The following is a 21,180-nucleotide window of genomic DNA, read 5'->3' on the forward strand; positions in this document are numbered from 1 at the left end:
TAGATACAGCTTCCCTCAACAATTTCGATCTCATGCCTTTAGAAATCTAAGTATGTTTTAAAGGATTCAACTGTTTTAGTTTCTACCAGCCATTCCTGTTACTGATTCTACTTGCCAACCATCATCTGTGTACAGACCTGCTTTATCCCTGTCTTTCATAATGAAGTTGACCAAATCTGACCCTTTCTTCCTGCTTTTTGCTATTTAGTAAGAACCCCCCCCCCCCATTTTGCCATTTCCTTTTCAGTTTGTTCCTTTACTGCCATTATACTCGTTGTTGCCTTTCTACTTGCCTACATGGATTGTGAGTCATACGACTTTCTGTCCCTTCTTTTCCATCTCTTGTATGCTTTGCCTGTTGTCGTATTTATTAGCTTCTTATTCCTGTGTAGCTGCTCTGTTCATTTCTTTCCAGTTTTGCCACAGCCTTAAGTCCTTGTCCATGGCTGACCCATTCACATAGCTTGCCTCATTCATCGGTTTGTCTCCAGATCCATAACTTAGCTTTAACCATCTCCTTCAGGTTCACATAATCCACTTCCATAAAATTACACGCTATTGTCTTTTTGTCTTATGTGCCATTAGAAACTATAGTATCACTATAACTGTTGGTTAATGAAGACTTCACTTGGTCATTCCCGATGCCTTTCATCTCAGTTACTTTATATTTACTTACCTATCGGACACACCTCTGTCACAACCTAAATCACCTATGATGGCTTGAACTGCCTAGCCTACTGCAGTTCAACCAGCTAATAGTGGCACATAAAGTCCTTTACCAACCAGAAAATACACCTGCACTAAAAAACATTATCAGCCCCTACACCAGCACCCGGCCACTGCAATCATCCGCTAGACTCCTAGTTCAAACATACAAATCCAGCTACTCAGCTGGAGACTCTCTGTTTGCCAACTCTGTTAGAAAAACATTGAACAAACTCCCTGCTGACTTGACCCTAGAACCCTCACTAACTCAATTCAAAAACAAACTCAAGAAATACTTCAAAACTCATTGGTTATGTCCTTGCACTAACCCCAAATAGTGACCTCTCTATTACTTAGGTTCCTGACCTTCAACTACTTCTAACTTTTTTGTAAAGTGTTTTATAATAAGTTAGTACTATATGTGCTAAATTCTGGTATTGCTTATGACTATAATCTGCTTGAAACTAGCATTTATTAAATGTTCAATGTGTATTATTATCTTGGAGTTTTTCTCCGTGGGCCTCCGCTGAAAATGGACATATATCCAGTCAGACTATCCCAGTCAACAAATGTAAAATAAATGAAAATAAATAAAATACTTGATGGCAAACTGGGAAATAAGAACTTCTAGTCTGCCCTTTAAGTTCATTTAACACTTCAATGCACCCACATTCATGTTGTCTGCAGTGCGAAGGTCATTTGTGCCTTTGTTTACCATAATATGTGTCAATGTCTTCCCCTTGGTAATCACTTTAGTCACATCCCTCCACACACACCTCTCAACCTCTTAGAGCAAAAAATCTGGACAAAGCCTAAAATGATGGGGGGACAAATAGGGACAGATTTCAAATATTGCTCTTACAAACTTAGAAAGTTGATAGAATAATAGGTTTTGCATTAGCATGAATTTTCTGAAGGATGTGGAGTCTTAATCTCAAATATTTGTCATTATTTAATTACTTCAATCCTCAGCTATTTGCCCAAAATGTACAGATTTTAGGACAAACACACCAAAAATATGAGGCAAAAATCTGTACAGTTGAGAGGTATGCGTCCACATCTAGCAAAACCTCAAGACCAGTTTCACTGAAATCAGGTCTCGTCTTTCTCATGTCTAGAGTTTTATTACCCTGTTTGATTGAGCTTCCAATCATCAAAAATCCTGTTCTTTGTTATAGCACAGCTATCCACTCCTCATCTCTTTCCCCATGACACTGACTCACCTGTCTGTAACCTTTCCTATTTCTAAAACCACCTTTAGCCCTTCTCACTATTGGCGCTGCTTGAATCCCTCCTTGTGTTGTACCTAACCCCTTCCCCATTTTACTGCTTTTGCAAGATTTCAGTGCTGTTCTTCTTTTTTTTTTTTTTGGCCCACTGCTTCTCTCATTTGGCTGAATTGTTGCCCCTATTCACTCCCCTCCTCTGCTCGGTATGGTGTTGGCGTTTGCATAAACGCTCTGACTCTGTTTCTCCTTTATGACTTATCACTGCTGTTTGCATCTGTCCATCTGGCCTGGCTTCCTTCTCCTTGCCCTCATCTGCAAGTTCATCTCCCACTTACTCTCTTGACATTAGTGTATCTAGCCCACTTGTCCATATTTTCTTAGGTAACCTGTACTTAGATACTCTTGCCCTTTTGACTTCTCCATCTTTTCCCACCCTATTCTGATGGCATTCTCTTGCCTCTTCCTCTCCATTCCAAGGTTATAATTTTTTAATCCTGCCAGTCAGTTCACTGCCATCTATAGCTTCCATATTTACCACAAAACTCTCCCACGCTTTTTTGGAGATCTTCCATTTTAAGTCACTCCAAAGCTCCTTGAACCAAACAGCTTCTCCACATCCTGCAACCACATTATATTTCTCTTTCCCTCTTAATATAGCTTGCACTAGTCCTTCCTGTCCAGTCTTGCATCCCACACTTGTTTCACTTTATTTTATTATATATATATATATATATATATATATATATATATATATATATATATATATTAGCTAAGCCTCCTGATTTTCCAATATCAGTAAATACATCATGGCATTTGATGAGCCAAGTGCTGTGATACATTTCTGCACTTGCTTGTACTTATTTATACTGGCCTTTTTAATAAAAAGCTTTGTAATTTTTTTATTAAACTATGCCCCAAATAAGTTTAGTATTTCCTACATTGATGTTACCCATGGATAGCATGTTGTGTCCATGCACTTTAATGGGGCACCTTCACATGAGTGTTGTGGTACACCAGTTAATGTCTAGGGATGCAACAAATGTTTTAACTACACTGACATCACTAAGGTTAAAGTTTACTGTTTCCTCAGTGATGTCAGTGTATGAAAAATGGAATTTTAAAAATTGGATTTCTCCTATGAAGTGAAGTAAAAATGCTCCCAATGGTTAACGTCACTGTTTGGCATGTTTTGCACTGTATGCCATGGTGCAAAGATAAGATAACAACACATTCACAAATCACTTTAACTTTTAAACCTGTCCTTCTAACATACTGCTTAACTTCATAGTGAAAGAATTCTGGACAAAACCAAAAATAGTGGGTGGCAAAGACTCAGAATCAGGGACAGATTTTAAATACTGCTGTTATAAACTTAACCTGAATAAAAGGTTTTGCATTAGCATTCATTTTCTGAAATGTATAGTCTGAGACTTAGATATCTTTCATTATTTAGTGACTTCAGTCCTCGGTGATGTACCAGAAAAAAACAAAACTTTTATGAGGGCTAGACCCAAAAGATGAGGCAAAATTATGCACAGTCTGTGAAATTCTGGACAGTTGAGAATAATACCTGGTAAGCAAATGCTAGCCAGCTGACAAAGTAGGAGATAATTAAGATTAGAAAACTGACAATAATCACTTAATTTATTTTAAAATTCAGATTCCTTACTCGGGGACAGAAGTTCTTAAGTGTCTGAGACAGTGACTAAAAAAAAAATAAAAAGTTCTATGATCAGAGCCCTAGGTAGATCTCTTGATGCCCAACCAGTTTCTCAAAAAAACAGCTCTCCAACTCTAATTTTAGGAGCAAAAAACAATTTCATTCATGCGAAAATGGCATCTGCACCTGCCAATCACTACTCCTAACAGCTTGCTCTTGGGGCAGCTTCCCCCCTTGGCTCTGCCTTAGTTATGGCTCCACCTGTAGTAATATATCTAAAATCTGTTTCACCTGCTGAATGCAAACAGTATATAAGGGATAAAATTTGCAATCTACAGATGTAATTTGCTTTTGAAATCAACTGCTCTACCAGATTGTAGACCATGTATCATGCACTGAGTTATAAACAGATGAGCAGCAAACCAAGAATGTAAACTAAAAACCAATGTAGTAAAACATAACTAATTCATATGTTTTATTAACATTGGTTAATAAGAAAATATAATCAATAAACAAAGTTAATTGAAACTGAGAAGTTTAGGTTTTTTCCAGGCTTCTGTTCTTTGAGCTGATCTTTTGGTGTGCTGGATGCATTAGTTCTGGGATCACAAACAGAACTCTAGCTTGTGTTGTGCAGTCATTCACCATTTCCCCTAAATGTTGGTTCCCTCACAGCTGATCATCAGCTGCCCCCAGTGCTTTTCCTCATTCATTGTGTCTGATGAACCCCCCAACCTCCACTGGGCTTACACAGATCATGATCAGTGCCAGTTAATAGGTCAAGGCATCCTGGGACAGTCCCAGTACTGTTGAGGGAGTATGTTGCCCTTTTCTTCCCATGTCTCCAGCATGTACCCTGTAACACCCTTTGGGCTGATGTTAATGGACAGTCTTACTAACCTGCAGGCAGCACTGCATGGTTGTTTCCCCTGGTTCCCACCAAAGAAATGAAATTGCATGAGTTTGCCTTGAGCATGTGTGCCTTTGTCCTCCCTCTCAGGATGGCCACACCCATCCTCCCTTCCTGCACCTTCTAGTGCCTGAGCAACTGTTTGAACTTGGGCCATCTGGGCAGTAGTCATGGCTTTATCCCTTTATACTCAAAATATAACCAAGCCAGTGGTAAATTCGGTGCACCAAATAAAACATAGTCAGCAAAACACAACAGTGCACTGAAAAATATGCAAGTATGGCACTTGATTCTATAACAGTTACAACTGTTTATTTTTATTTGCATTTTGCTTTATCCCTGTATGCCACTGGTACAGACAAAAATTGTGCACCAGATGCCCAAATCCTTATAGATTAAGATTTCAGTCAATTCACATCCATCTTTACTGTGAAGCTGCAACTTTTCCTCAATAATTTAACTTTCTTCCTTCTACCTCCTCCCTTAGTCTCTTCCCTGTTCTCTCATCCTTCTTCTTTTGGGACTGATATACTGTACTGAACAATTAACCTGCAATCCTCTTTCCTCTGCTTTAATTTCCAGGATCTTTAGCCCAGGTTTGTACGTAAAACGTATAGGTTCATAGGTTAGTACTAGGCTAACTGCCCTTGCGAGCCATTTTAAGCCTAGCCAATTATCCCCTGTGAGATTCAAACCCTGTACCTTGTGTTTGTAAGGCAAACACCTTAACCATTATACCCTTCATTACTATAACTTCATGTTAATAATTTCTACTTCCCATATTTATATAGTCTGTTTTCATCAAATTTCAGTATGCTTTTCCCTCACTCTGCTCAGCTGTGGTGCTCTGTGTGCTTTTCACCAGATTAAAGACAGTGGGGTAGGGAAATGTACCCTTTTCCCCACTGTTGTATGATCTCAGAGTTGGTATATTTAAAGTAACAGAGGAGTAAGGGGTGCAGGTGGGGGCTTACCCCTCTGCAAAAGCACAGCTTTTACTATTCTCATTAATATTTTGATATTTAGGTTTGAGGGAACATATTAGTTTTATTTATTGATATATCTTGACATTGATGAATTTATTTAGAGTGTGTGTGTGTGTGTGTGTGTGTGTGTGTGTGTGTGTGTGTGTGTGTGTGTGTGTGTGTGTGTGTGTGTGTGCGTGCGTGTGTGTGTGCGTGCGTGTGTGTGTGTGTGTGTGTGTGTGTGTGTGTGTGTGTGTGTGTGTGTGTGTGTGTGTGTGTGTGTAATATTTTATGGAATATGTGGTTAACAAACCAGGTTTTTTTCAGATTGTCTAACTTGATCCATTGAATCCCAGCTCATTCACTGAGAGGAGTAGGAGAGTGAGGCTTGCTACCATACAAGACCCATGTTGAAGCTTATCGGTGAAGTTCACAGAGCTGAGTTTTGTGAGCAACAATTCTAGGACTTGAAACCTGACTTGAAAAATGCATATGTACTATTGTATCAAGACAACTTTTGAAGGCAGTTAATGAGACTTTGACTGTAAAGGAAGCTTTATTCAATATTCTTAGCAGATGCGTAACGTTTGACATTTTTATTTATTTTTTTGTTCTTTCCATTATTGATAATTATATTTATTGCTAGGTTTCCCAGTCTGGCACTAATTTCTCCAGTGGTCCATTTCACCCATAGATTTTTGAGCAAAAGTGGATCAGATATTAATGCATTGACCAGGTAGAGGTTACTTCTGAGTAGCTATAAAACATATACCATATAGATAGATATGTGTAAAATGGCAACTCTTGATGCATTTCCAAATAGTTCATGTTAACAGCCCTAAAACCTTTTCTATGAATGGTTGCATCTTTTGCAGTTGTGTTATGTGGTCTGTTTGAAGGCTATAAAACACAACATTGTTATAATAATGTGTTGGATCACTGAAGTACAAAACAGCACAATGATTTTCCTTCAGTGACTAGTTTTGCCTTTTACTCACCTACCTGTGGAAAATGTATGGGCAGTTATTACAGTCCTTGAAGTTACGGAATTTCAAGTGCAAATATAGGGATATACACAGAGTCTGAGATTATGCTACCCCAAAGCATTTGCCTGTGATATACAATGATCTTGGACTTAGCAGCTATATAGATATATACATATATATGTATATATAAAAGTAGAAGAATTACTGGAGAAGCAGGTCCGCATGTTGGGAAGGTGCAGGAGACTGACTGAAGTCTACTGCAACAACATTTGAAAGTTGTAACAGTGAGTTCCATAATTTTCTGCTCTCCTTTTTGAATCACAATTCATATTTTCAAGTGTTGGAACTCACGTTAACAAGTCTCTCACTTTTGATGGAGAGTCACTTCATACAATTTGATGAGATCCATACTAGCTGATTTTATGAAATAATAATCTATGTTTAAATTATCTGCCATTGTCATTTGACCATTTATTTTGTAATCATACTTTATACCATTTTTTCCAAGCCTCTTTGACATTAATATTGTACCACCTATGCATTTTTATGTTGCTACAGAGAAAAGGAAGACGCCACCAAACCAGACATTGATCCTGTTCCCCATCTGCAGATATCAGCAAAAAAAAAAAAAAATCAAAAATAAACTGCACCAGCAGTTCATAGAAGCAAAATAATAACAATAATAATAATAATAATAATAATAATAATAATAATAATTAAATACAAATACTTCAGTCCCTTGCACCAATTCAATGCAAACAAATCTACAACATCAGAGATTACACAGATAAAAAATAATCTCCACAAATCAAAGTAAGAACAGCAGTACTCTTTATTTTTACAACTCAGCGTGTGTGAGTGTGTGTGTGTGTGTGTGTGTGTGTGCGTGTGTGTGTGTGTGTGTGTGTGTGTGTGTGTGTTGTTGTTGTTATTGTTTTTCTTTCGGTTTTTCCTAGTTAGGGATCACCACAGCAGAACTCTGGTCTGCTAATGATTGGCAGTAGATTTTTATGGTGCCGAAGTGCCAGCTCGACGCCCAACCTTCAATGAAGGCATGCCCATTCACGCATGTCTTTTGAATGCTACTCGACCGCGGGGAGGACATGCAGACTCCACACAGAAGGCGCTCCAGCCGAGAATCGAACGGGAGAGTGTGTGTGTGTGTGTGTGTGTGTGTGTGTGTGTGTGTGTGTGTGTGTGTGTGTGTGTGTGTGTGTGTGGTCTGATAATAAAGGATTTTATGAAAATGCTGTAACAAAACAACATTGTGTCCTGTTCCTTAAACGGTGTTAAGGTTGCCACCTTTTAAGTGGGCCAAAGCGGACATGGGGGTGTGGCTAGTATGACCTTGTCCACACTCTCTACGCATGATATGGTGAAGGAGGTGCAGTTGTAAGTACAATGTGAAGTTATTACAACAAACTGAAATTTAAAATATGCAGCTATAATAGTAAAAGTGAAGCATTACTGCAAAAGTACACATTACTCATGTGGCTGTAACAGAAAGTAAACGACTAAAAAAACACGCTACATAAAACAAATGAGTATGTTTATTTAAAATGCAAAAAAAAAACCTCTACATACTAAATATTACACTAACCATAACTAGAAGAAAGCTAAAAAAAAACATATACTGCTCACAAGCACACTAACATTTTAAATGTGTACAATTAAGAGTAGGCTTATTGTAAAGTAATGCAAAAACCCTAAATTCTACTTATTGCAGTAACTATAACTAGAAACAAGAAAACTAAAAATTATATGTACTCCATACATACAAGCACACTAAAATAAAATAATTTATTTTTAAATGCGTACTTTACATTTGATTTGATGGCATGAATAAGTGCCCCATTTGGTATAATATTTGAGTAATATTCAACATCCGACACAGTTTGTTACAACAAATTTCTACTTCAAATGTCCTCACTAAGTTTCTCTCAGCCCAGCCTTCTGTGGCTCAATACCTATGTACTCAATAGGTATCAGTCAGTAAAATGACACTCCACACTCTCTCCTTACCTCCCAGTCACCACTGATGTAACACAAGGCTCTTTCCTTGGTCCCCTCCTCTTTAACATTTTCAACAACACCCGCTATACATTCACACAACACACCACACTAATATAATATAATATGCAGATGATTCCACTCTGATTTGCACATCTGACAACAAGGTACACCTCCAAAAAATACTCAGGAAGTTTTAATGGCCACTGAAACATGGCTTCATAACTCACAACTCATGATCAACCCTAAAAGACCAAATACTATTTTTTTTTTTTACCCCAAATTCCTCTCTCATGAGAAAACAAAATTTAAAGTCTTCTCTCATGATAAAATAACCATTGAAGTCATCTCTCATAGCAAATTCTTAGAGGTGATAGTGGATGATAAGCTTACATTCAACCCGCATATACAAAATTGTATAAGAAAAACTTATCAAAAATAGCGATGCTTAATACAGCAAAAATCTGACAGGGAATGATTTTTATAATGCAGTACCCTGTGTGCATCCACTTACACACAGTCAGGCTTGGAGACAAGCATGTGGGTCTGGTAGCCTGGGGGGGGGGGGGGAGTCCCAGACAGACAGTACACTGGGAGCCAGGACTGGTTAGGTGGTTACTTCAGGGAGGGAGCAACCCTGTAGCAGTGAGACTGAAAGTGAGCCACAGCTGCTTTTGGGTACTGACAATCCTTTGTACAGTGTGACTGCAAGGGCAGAGTTGAGTAGTAGTACCCAGGCTGACAGTGGAACACTGCTGTAAGAGGATGCTAGACTTCCTGTGGAAGGGGAGCTGGGAAGAGTTACAAAGGGAGAGTTAAGACAAGCTCAGCTCTCAGACCCTACATTACAAGGCCTGAGGGAGGTAGCTAGTGAGGCACCTGATTCTCAAGGGAAGGGGAAATCTGTATACTGGGATAAAGGGTTACTGGATAGAGTGTGGAGCCCTGAGGGAGGACTGGAGGATGAGAGAATACAGCAGTTGGTAGTGCCCAGAGTCTACCATCTGGCACTTCTAGCCATAGCCCATGATATTCCCTTTGCAGATCATATGGGCATAAAATGTACAAAGAGATGTATTATGCAGAACTTTTATTGGCCTCGGATTTCTAGAGATGTAAAAGGGTACTGCAGGACCTGTGAGTGGTGCCAAAAGGTAGGCAAGGCAGGAGACAAGGTGAAAGCTCCTTTGATGCCTTTGCCTGTGACTGAGGAGCCATTTCAGAGTGTAGCTATGGATACTGTGAGACTTCTGAGTACCCCAAGTTCCACAGGAAAAAAGTATATCCTAGTGGTACTTGATTATGCTACCAGATACCCTGAGTCAGTGGCATTGTCCTCTATTGAGGCAGAAAAGGTGGCTAATGCTTTGTTAGAGATTCTCAGCAGGGTAGGTTTCCCAAAAGAAATACTGACTGACAGAGGTGCCAATTTCATGTCAGACCTACTGGCTTGTCTGTGGAAGCACTGTGGGGTGAAGCACCCAAAGATGACCCCCTACCATCCCCAGACTAATGGTCTTGTTGAGAGGTTAAACTCTACACTCAAGACCACGCTATGGACATTTGCAGACCAGTTTTAAGAGGGAGAAACCAGCCACAGACTGACTGTGGTCTCTGTGTGCTCTTAAGTGAAATTGCACATTACTGTGTGTGTACTTGTCATCCTCCCAGTGTGTATGTCCCCTAGCTGTTGTTAGTGGTGAGGATTTAGGCTCCTTGATTAGTGGGCCAGTGCAGGAGCATCACAGTGATCCAGTGACCAAAATATCCCATCTGTCTAGAAACCCATCAAATCTTCTGGCCATTGTGCTCCTTACCTATATCCATCAGGTGAATACCTTCCCCTGTCTTTCAAAACTTCTCTGAAAGACTTTCTAGCTAAAATCTGGCTTTGTTCTTGCTCAAAACCAGGATAAACTATATCCCTAAATCTGAACAATTACCTTTCTTTCCATATACTACCTCACTCTCCCTTCTTCACTTCCTTCCTTACTTCTATCGAATTCTCTTCCCTGACTTTCTCTCTAAATATATCATAAGCCTGTTTTTCCTTCAATTCATATTGCATTTCCTGTTTGCATTTGACTAACTTACCTTTAATTTATCTACAAACTTTCTAAAATTTCTATAAATATTAACTTGTATCAATTCTTAACCAATGTTTTTATATTATCAGTAATTTGTTATAATTACTTAAACTGCAGATATTTTTGTTTTGTTTTTGAAGACTGTAAAATTATTGTTCTTAAAATGTTTTGTAATAATTTGGAGATTTTCTCCCCAGGCCTCTGCTGAAAATAGACTTCTACCCAGTCAAACTTTCCTAGTAATCAAATGTCAACAAATACATAAATAAATGTCACTGCATTTCATCCTGCAATTTATACTCATCATTAGCTTAGCTTTTAAAAAGTCCACACAACAATAATTTTACATATATGTCCATTTATTTTTAACCAAAGTAAAAACTACACAAATGTTTTGGATGTTGGTATAAATAATACCCTAGCAATTTTGGGATATAGTGCAGTCAGCTTGGGCCCTTCTTTGAAAAGCTTCACCCACTTTTCTCTTGGTGATAAGTCTGTGGTACATAATTCTTAAAAAAAGGACTTGATTGTTAAGTAGTCCTGGAAGAGACTGTCTTCATCTATGTCCTATAGACTGAGGGCAGTGGACACATTGAGTAAGTCACTGAATGCAAAACGCTCGGATAAAGACAACCTAGATAGTGTAAATAAATAGTTGTTTTTACTAAAATCAAACCACTGTTCTAAGACTGCTATCTCCAAGAACATGATGAAGTCTCTCTTCAGCTTGTTGAATGAAGTACTGTCTAATGAGTTCATATGTGGCCCAAGTTTTCCACCAAGAAAGGCATCTGCTGCTCTTGCCTGCAGGTTTTCCTTGAGAGAGACCATCACTAAAAATGTTTCCCTGGCAGTAAGTGCTGCTTTTTCTAATATGCTTATGCGCTCTTTGAAATCCATGAGAAAGACACTGAGAAAGTACAAATAGTACTCGGGCAGTATAGGCAATGTATTCTTCCCATACTTATTCTGTGAAAAGTACAGTCATATCTGCCAAGTGGTCTCCTCTTCTCCTTGGGAGAAGAAATATGACTGGAACACTGGGAGGTTTTTTACCACCATCTCAGTAGCTGGCAGGAATGACAGCCGCCTTGTTGGCATGTGCCTTAGAAGATTCTTAAATTTCATGCCACAGAACTCAAATAAGTCTTTCAAGTCTCTTGTCCTAGTCGCAAAACCCGAGAAATGACCAAAAAGTTTCATCACAAAGACTTCTATGTCATAATGTAGTTGTCCTTTAGCTTTTTGGCTGCCTTATTTGTTATATGCATCCCAGTTAGCCTTCTGGAGTGATGGGTACTTTTTAATCTGCTATACACCCCAGATTTCTTTCCATAGTTTACACTGGCATTATTAGCCCCATATGCTGAAATGCTTCTCAAGGAAGGAGTGCATTTATATTATGTCTGAAAATCTGTTGTGATATGGCCTGGGCAGATTCATCAGCATCTTCATAGCAGTCCAAAAGGCTATTTACCTCCCCTTCGTTTTTGGAAAAGTGCTGCACAAGTGGAAATAATTCTATGTTTCCCTTTTTTAATTTCTCTGCGTCTTTTGGGTTTCTACTACCATGACAGGAATAGACCCCATTCCTAATTCAAAAATATGATTAAAGTTCATGAAATTAATATTGGTTCAGTCTATAATGTTAGCCAGAAGTGATCTTCACAGAACCCACAGTGTGCCCAGTAATGACTCCTTCTGCAATTCATATATAGTTACATGTATCGGTAACATATCTAAGTACGATTGTAAATTATTTTTTATAAGACCCATTGCTCCTACTACTATTGGAACTGTCTGGATATCCTTCTTCTACATTGCCTTAATTTCTGCCTGCAAATCCTGGTATTTTATGACTTTGTGTATTTCTGTTTGCAAGACACTGTAGTCACTGGGTGTAGCAATTTCAATGATCAGTGCTACATTTGCCTTCTTTTCAAGAACTATTATATTTGGTTTTATCACATCTATTTTTTGAACTGTTGGTAGTGGGTGATCCCATGTGATATAAACTTCATCATTTGCTGTAATGATTTGTTGATGATGTTTCCAGTGTTTTTTAGCTACTTCAATATTATAATGTTTGCACAATCCCCAATGCAACAATCTTGCTATATTATGCCATTAGTATTCCGTGGTGGTACAGCAGTAGCATTGTTACCTCACAGCAAGAGGTTCTCCCGTTCGATTCTCAGCTTGGCTTGGGAGTGCCTTCTGTGTGGAGTCTGCATGTCCTCCCTGCAGTTGGGTAGTGTTCAAAAGACTTGCGTGCCTAAATAGGCGTGCCTTCGTTGAAGGTTAGACGTCAAGCTGGCACCTTGGCATTTCATAAAAATCTACTGCCAATCATTAACGGACCTGAGTTCTGCTGTGGCGACCCCTTACTGGGAAAAAGCCGAAAGACAAACAAGTATATCACAACCAGCAACAATATGTGCAACTGTTTCCAGTTCTGTTTTACAGAACCTACATTGTTTCTCCCACATATTCAATGGACTTTGTAAACCAATGTATACGTAGTCCACTGTCTTGGACCTCCAATATTAATCTTTCATCTTTTGTTTTAAATTCACCTCTCCTTAACCATTCGTACGTTCGATCCTGATCAACATGAGATTGTTCCAAGAGATTTCTATACTTGCAACTATATTTTTGCAATTTCCACATTTCTTGCCTTGTCATCTGATCCTTCACCTTATATTCTTTGTTTTGTTTTTAGCACATTAACTTGCTCCCTGATTTTTATCTACTTCTGGTTTGATTTCCATTCCCACTTAATGCCGATGTACTTTTGCCAAACTAAGTATGGAAATCATCTTAGACTTACTCTCCTCGTGTTTCAAAACGTTCACTACATTTGAATCTTGTGAAGTCATCAGATATATATGCAGTCCCACAATTGCAGATCTATACATGTAATCAATTTCGAGGATGCTCATACCTCCTTGAGAACGGGGAATATATGATCTTTGTATGCACCAATTTTTATAAAATATTGTGATGAACTTGAAGCATCCTTCTTGTTTTCCTGTCCAGCCTATGCAACACCTTTTGGGGCCAGTCAATCACTCCAAAACTCTAAGTTAGGACTGGAAGAGCAAATTGGTTTATAGCTTGGACTTTATTCCTAGAAGTCAACGCTGTTTTCAATACTAATTAACTCTTCTAAAATATTCCTATGGTTTGTTCACATTTGCTTATGTTTTATTGCTATACCATCATGAATTCCCAAGTATGTATACAGTTCTTCTTCCTCAAGTTCTTTTATATCACATTCTTGTCCCAAACTGATGTTTTCTTGGTGCTGCAGCTTTCCTGCTTTAAAAGTTGTTTTTGCACATTTATCAAGACCAAATGGCATTCTTATATCATCTAAAAAAAGTTTTGACCATTTGCAGTTGTGCTTTCATTTCCTCGTCTGATGAGCTATACAGTTTTAAATCATCTACAAAAGGAAGATGAAAAGTCTTTATAACTTGTTGTTTCTGGGAGCCAAATTGTAGCCATGACCTAATCTGTTGAGTAGACAGATTAATGGGTTAAGGGCAAGACAAAACAGCAGCAGTGACAGAGTCACCCTGGAATATCCCCCTTTGAATTTTTATCCCTGGAATAATAATGTATCCTTTATTATGGCTTAACTGCAAAGTGATTTGCCTCTATTTCATGGTTGCTGTAATGTAATCAATCAGTGTAGGGTGTATCTTATATATTTTTAAGCACTCTTTTATCCTTGAATGTGGGATACTGTCAAATGCTTTTTTGTAGTCTATCCATGCCATACTTATATTCTTCCCATTTTTACAGTTCTCCATTATGACGTTATTTAACAACAAATGATCCTTTGCTCCATATGACTTTCTTTTATTACCCTGTTGTTCTATTGCCATGATTGAGTTTTCTTTTAAATGACTATAAACTCTGTTGGAATCAATTCCAGTCATACATTGCTAGAAGGCAAGTTATTGGTCTATAATTTTTAGGACAGTTTGTAGGTTCGCTCTTAAGTAGGAGTACTGTTTTTCCTGTTGTTAATCAGGCTGGTGTCTGTTCAGGGCATGCATATAAATAGTTCTTACCCGTGGCTAAATCTTCATGCAAAGATATTAATACTTTTAGCCAGAAGTTAGGTATTGCATCTGGGCCTGGGGTTTTCCAGTTATGAATTTTTCTTAATTTCATTTCAGTCTCTCTGGCTGTTACTTCATCCCATTTCATATCCTGTACATTTAAACTTCTTACTCTTTCTTTTACTTCCTCTATCCATTTTGCATCTTTGTTATGTTCCACAGCATCTTCATAGATATTTCTCCAAAATGTATCTATTTCTTCTTTTTTTGTGGTTTTTCAATTCCTTTTGCCTTGTTTCCCAGTTCTCTATAAAACTTTTTTGGGTCATCAATAAATTGCTTAGTTCATCCTTTTCCTTTATATTTATGTACGTATGTATCTTCTATGTTTTTCTGCCTGTGTTGATATTTTTAGTTTATTGTTTGCAATAATGCACGATATATCCTGATGCATGCTGCTGTTGTCACATCTATCTTTCTGAGTATTTCTATTGATTTGTTCCCTCTTCTATATGCTTCTAACAGTGACACTTATTGTCTTTATTTATAGTCTTCTCTAGTCGATACTTCCTTGATGGCATTCAACTTCTCCCATTCCTTTCCCTTACTACCCTGTGTACTTGTGGTAAGACTTTATCTGTTATTAATTTATCTGTACAGGAATATGTCCTATTCACTTCTCTTATATCACATGAATCACTATGGACAGTCCTAATTACTGTGTTCATTTGTTTTATCAAACTTCTAACTTTTTGGTTTTTATTGATTTTCTGTAGTCTATTTCTTTCATTATATCTGCCCATCTCTGTTAAATCAAGCAACTCTTCTCTTAGATAATTTTTTTCTAAATGAGGGCACATTCTTCTCCATTTTCTGTGAGCATTCAATAGAATGTTCTAGAGCATCTTCTTGTACCACTTTCTCTTCAGTTTCATCCTGTATTATCTTTTACTGTTTCATAGATAAACTCACTGGCCTATCACTCCATAACATTGACTGTGTCAGAGTTGCCACAGCTTCCTGTTCCTTCCCTTGCTGACTGACTCCAACTGAAGATTTGTACTGGTTTCCTGTGGAAGGCTCCAAAGTATCTTCGTATGTCAACTGATTAGATTCTTCCTGCTCCACTGGTTTCTCCTTAATTTGGGTGTCCATTGCTCTATACTGTTGTATTGTTATTTGAGTTAAATTTTCTACACTAAATCCTTCGCTTTGCAGGTAATCCATAACCTCAATTTCTATTTCTTTAACTTTCCATTACTAATCATCTTTTCCTCTGTTTTATTATGTTTTGTATTGTAACATTTTCCATATCTGGATGTCCTTCCTTGTATTTCTCTTTAAATATCTTTGGTGCTGCTGTTTTTGCATTGATGCATTGCTTTCTGCTTTGCGTAAGTATTGCACCATATTAAGTATTTTTCTTTTCCTTGTATATATTTCTTCTTCAGATGTCTTCTGCTCCTCTTGATTATCCTTACTTTGGGGACTAGTTGTTCCATCATGCTGTGATATGACATGTTAGGCTTTCTACACTGAATCCTTCACTTCACAAGTATTCCATAATTTTAGCTTCTATTTTTATATGTTACCTCTTTGTGACCTTATTTTTTTATTGTGTGTTTTTCCGTATCTAGATGCCTTTGTCTGTATTTTTCTTTGAATATTTTTGGGGATGCCATTTTTTCTGTTAATTAATTTGGCTTTCTCCTTTGCATAAATATTGAACCAGACCAGATATCTCTTTCTTTCTTTCCCCTGTCCATATTTCTTTTTATACCTTTCAAAAGTCTCTAGATTCCCTTGTTGGAAGCATCTGATAACATGGCAAATGAAGTGCCTAGTTTCTGCAGGTCAATGTAGGAGGCATTCCAATGAATGTGGTCCCAGAACATTTTCAGTTATGGCTTCAGCCTTGCACTTTCCACAAGATATTTTCTTTGCCACATCTGAGTCACTGTACAACTGGCTGGACAGTTTTACTGCCCAATCCAAACTGCTTTGGAAATATTATGCTTAACAGAGTCGAACAACTCAGAGGCTTCTGTTGCAATGATATTATATTCTGGTCCTTCAAAGTTTGTGTTCCTTGCCCAATTTGTCATCAGGTGACTTGATTTTGCTTGTAGAACAGCAGTCTTTTGCTCAGTTGCTTCATGTCATGTGACATTGTTTTTTCCACCATAGGTGTCCAGGAATTCCTTTTTGCAGTACCTGCAGAATGCCTTCAGGTCATTGCATTTCTCAATCCAGTCGTATCCCATTTTCCAAACATTCTTCCACTTGTACATTGTCTTATTGGCCGTAGACTATGATGAAGCTGATGTTGTCGTCATGCAATTACCTGATAAACAACACAATTTGCAGAACTATATTAGTAGAATGCATCAAAACTGGAATTTGTAAGAATTGGCTTGAAAAAAAAACACATTTGAAATAACTGTCATGAAAACACTGGCATCTCAACGAACTGGCTTGAAAAACAGCAGCATAAAATACATGGCATCTTTAAGACCTGACTTGAAAAATATAACATATGAAAGAACTGGCATGAAAGACACTGGTATGAACACGGCATCTGAAACTAGCATGAAAAACACTGGCATTTAAGGAACTGGTTTGAAAAATACAGATTCTGAAAACGGGCATCTGAAACATGAAATAATTTGTAAAGTAGTTTTACCTGGTCTGGTATATAGATTTATTGAACACCTGAGCAATGGAAGAAAAAAAGGAATTATAACTTTACAAACCATTTAAAAGGGTAGAATGGTTAATGATGTAATGTCACAATAGAGCTCACATTTAAGTATGGGGGAAAAATTGCAGCCATTACAACCTTAACATTAATACAGCTAGTAGCCATACCTCTGCATCTCTTGAGCAAGACATCTAGAAAAAAACAAAAATGAGGGGGCAAAGGCACACTATCAGGGGCAGATTTTAATGATTGAAGTCATAAATATAGAAAATCACTAGAATAGGTTTTGTATTTTGCATGCATTTTTTGGAAAGACGTGAAGTCTGAAACTCAAACATCTTGTCAGTAATAATTTCCAGCTCAAATGATTTGCCAGAAAACCACAAATTTTATGTGGAACCGACCAAAAATATGAGGCAAAATCTGCATTCTGCAAAAATCGTGACAGGTGAGAGGTATGTTGGTAGCAGCTGTATGTCCCTACTGTAGTAAAATGATCTAACTAGAGAAAATACAAAACCACCCTCACAAACCATTAACAGACACAGCTTTTTAAACATTAATAATATTAAAACAAAAACAGCAACTGATTTAGATTTTTGTCCATAGTACACTCCATATCTAAGCAAGGCAGGAAAAAAAATTAAGGCATTAGAATTATAATAATGATTTACCCTGTTCAGTAAAGACAGCCACAATGCAAAATATTACCACTATACCCAAACCACTACAGTTCACATCTGAAGATGGCATTACAAATAACTGAATGAATAAAATAGACACATATTTCCATTTGTAAAAGCAAACTATTCCTAAACAACTCCACCTGTAAAAGCAAATTATACTGATACAACCATGATAACATATATTAGTAGAATGCTGAATGCAGTAGGTTTATCCCAAAAAATAAAAATAATATACATACATTTTTCACTGTTAAAATTACTTCTTGCAAGTCATCACTAAGCAGACACTATAAAATAGATTACAATGCATGACAGAACCCATTTTACCTACCATGAATAAGAAAAAAAGAAGTAAAACCTATTGCAGTAATTTATCTGCACACTGAAGAAATAAATAAATGTCCCAATAGCAGCATAGCCGTATTGGCACTATACGCAAAACAGTACATTTTAAATTTCGTGAAGACAGCATTAAAAAAATAAAATAACACATTTCCACCTATAAAAGCAAACTATCCTGATACAATCACGATAGCATCTATTAGAATGCTGAATACACTATTTACCCCTGAACATGCCCCTCAAAATAAAAATTATATACACATATTTTTCACTTTTAGAATTACTTCTTGCTAGTCGTCATTCAACAGCCACTATAAAATAGATTACAATACACGGCAGACCCCATGGTTCCTCATTTTATCTCCGAACACAGTATTAAAGGAAAAAAGAAATAAAACCTATACCACTAATTTACCCACAAAACAAAGACTTAAATAAATGTCCCATTAGCAGCACAGCCATATTCATACTATACCCAAAGCAGTACAACTTAACTTATTGAAAACATTAAAAAAGCAAATAAAATAAAACACATACATTTCCACTCAAAAATGCAAACTATCCAAAAGCTTTTCCATCTGTAAAAGCAAACTATCCTGAAACAGCCATGATAACGTTCATTAATAATATACCAAGTGCACTATATCTACCCCTGAACATTGCCCCATCAGAAAAAAATAGTTTTACACACACACACACATACACATTTTCATCTTTAAAAATTGCAACTTACAGATCATCCTAAAAGAACTATTTATTTCTTCAAGTATGGTATAGCACTCACCTCTAAAAAAGATAATTATATATTTACTTCTTTGCACCCTCTTGCAAAGCTCAAAACAACCAGTACAGATTTAAATACTGTTAAGTGCCCCCGTTTACTTCTGATCATTAAAAAGGTGAAAAGAAAAACAATTAAAACACAATATTCCTACTTAAGTTAAAGTCATAAAATACTATATATACTTACCGCTGCAATCACAATATTTACTGGTTTGGCTGGGCTGGCATCCTGGATGGCTTCCCTAGGGGATTGGCTTGCTGGCTTGGCTTCCTCCCGGAGGGCTGGCTTGCTGGAGTGACTTGCTGGCTTGCCTTCCTGCCTGGGAGCTGGCTGGCTGGCTTCCCTTCTCGCTCCTCGATCAATCACTAAAACCAAATCTCAGTCCTTTATGACTTTTTCTTCAGCTCATCTTGCTGTAGAAGCACTAATAAAAAAGCACTCTACAGCCACAGGCTTCATAGGGTTCTTCCTTCCCCAATCCCCACCTTTTTCAAGAAATGCAGTCAATCACTGTATGAGTTTAACTCGGACTTAGCAGGGACCAGCTCTGCCTGCAGGTTCAGGCTGGTGATGTAACTGAATTGCAGTAGAAAAGCTGGAAGTAATTGCATCTTTTCCATGGTGATTCAGCACTTCAGGAAAGAAGGATTTTTTTAAAGTCCCACTGCTTTATCCTGCAGGAAATGCGATCATTTGATCCAACCGGTGAGTACCCCATTGGTAATGGGACTGGTGGCAACCTTAAAGGGTATTATCTGCTAAGAATGTATTAAAATAATTCTGTTCATGATAGTGGAATTATTAGGTACATAGAGAAGCTGCTGCTTGATTGACATTTTACTGAAGATTCAACCCAGAATCACGGGACTGGGGACTCGCATTCCGGATACTATTGTCTTTAAACTGTAGTGCACCAATCATATGCATGTCTACGTGACACCCAAACTGTAGTACACCAATCATATGCAAGTGTACATGACACCCACTGAAATATGTATGATTTGCTCTTTAGTACTTTTAACCTGACAATTATTTCCTTACATGGAACAGAGTTATTAGCAAGGTGAAGATGAGCAGTAAACGGTATTGGTTTTTCATCAAGTACAGTTTTTAAATAATGATTTTTCTAATGAAGGCAGGTCCTCTCTGTCATTCTGGCTTAGCTCTATTATGACTCCATGATTTTCTGTAGGGTACTGCTTAGGCTAATGAGTCTAAAATTTGTTTGTGACCCACCCCCCCCCCCTTTTTGAACTGGTACCATTAAAGCCTGTTGTCATAGGTCATAGACATGTCCTCATGCCGATGCTTTGTTTAACATAACTGATGGAATTTAATTAGACTTTTCTTGATTCTGATAGAAAACCACCAATTTGGCCATCTTGTCTTATGTAACTTAAGTTTTTTTTTTATTGTACTTGTGACAGCAGTTATATGATGTAGTTATATAAGCAATGTCTCTCCTTCTGCCTGCAGAACTCTGATACCCATCCACCCATAAGCCCTTCTTCCCATTTTTGCACATAGAGTCATAGTGTCACATCAAAAGTGAAAATCATTGAGCCAATGTTCACACTACTGGGTGGCTAGATATCTAGTTTGCTTATTATGAAGTTTTTGATGCCAATGCCCTGGCCCAGCAATCAAGAAGCCTCAATCCTCACCACTAACACCAGTGAGGGGCATCTCATATAGGAGGAAAGGATAACAGATACACACAGTAACGTGTAATTTCCCTTAAGAGCACAGAGAGATCACAGTCAGTCCAGGGCTAGCCTCTCCCTTGCTCTCCAGGCTCCCAATAGGACTATCCACTGGCACAGCTATAGGGTCCAGATCTCAGCCTAGTGAGTAAGCTAAAGCCTCCAGCACCCTCTCTGTCCAAACAGTGCTTCGTGTCCCTGCCCAAGTAGCTGACACACACACACACTTTGAGAAGAGTTTATACAACCACACAGACACTCCTGGGGAAGGCTGTCACAGGTTCTCCAGATGTGCCCCTTTTTCCCAGACTATACAGTAGTATTAGCTGCCACCAC

The 21,180-nt window shown here is 37.8% G+C and overlaps 1 protein-coding gene across 1 annotated transcript in view; it reads left to right on the forward strand.

The window, feature by feature from the left end:
• Window positions 1-21,180, forward strand: part of PLA2G4F (phospholipase A2 group IVF) — a 1,189,208-nt gene that overhangs the window by 659,142 nt on the left and 508,886 nt on the right. The window lies entirely within an intron of this gene.

The sequence above is a fragment of the Protopterus annectens genome, chromosome 6.part0 (genome assembly GCF_019279795.1).
Source record: "Protopterus annectens isolate FY-2018-M chromosome 6.part0, PAN1.0, whole genome shotgun sequence".
NCBI classification, from domain to species: domain Eukaryota; kingdom Metazoa; phylum Chordata; order Ceratodontiformes; family Protopteridae; genus Protopterus; species Protopterus annectens.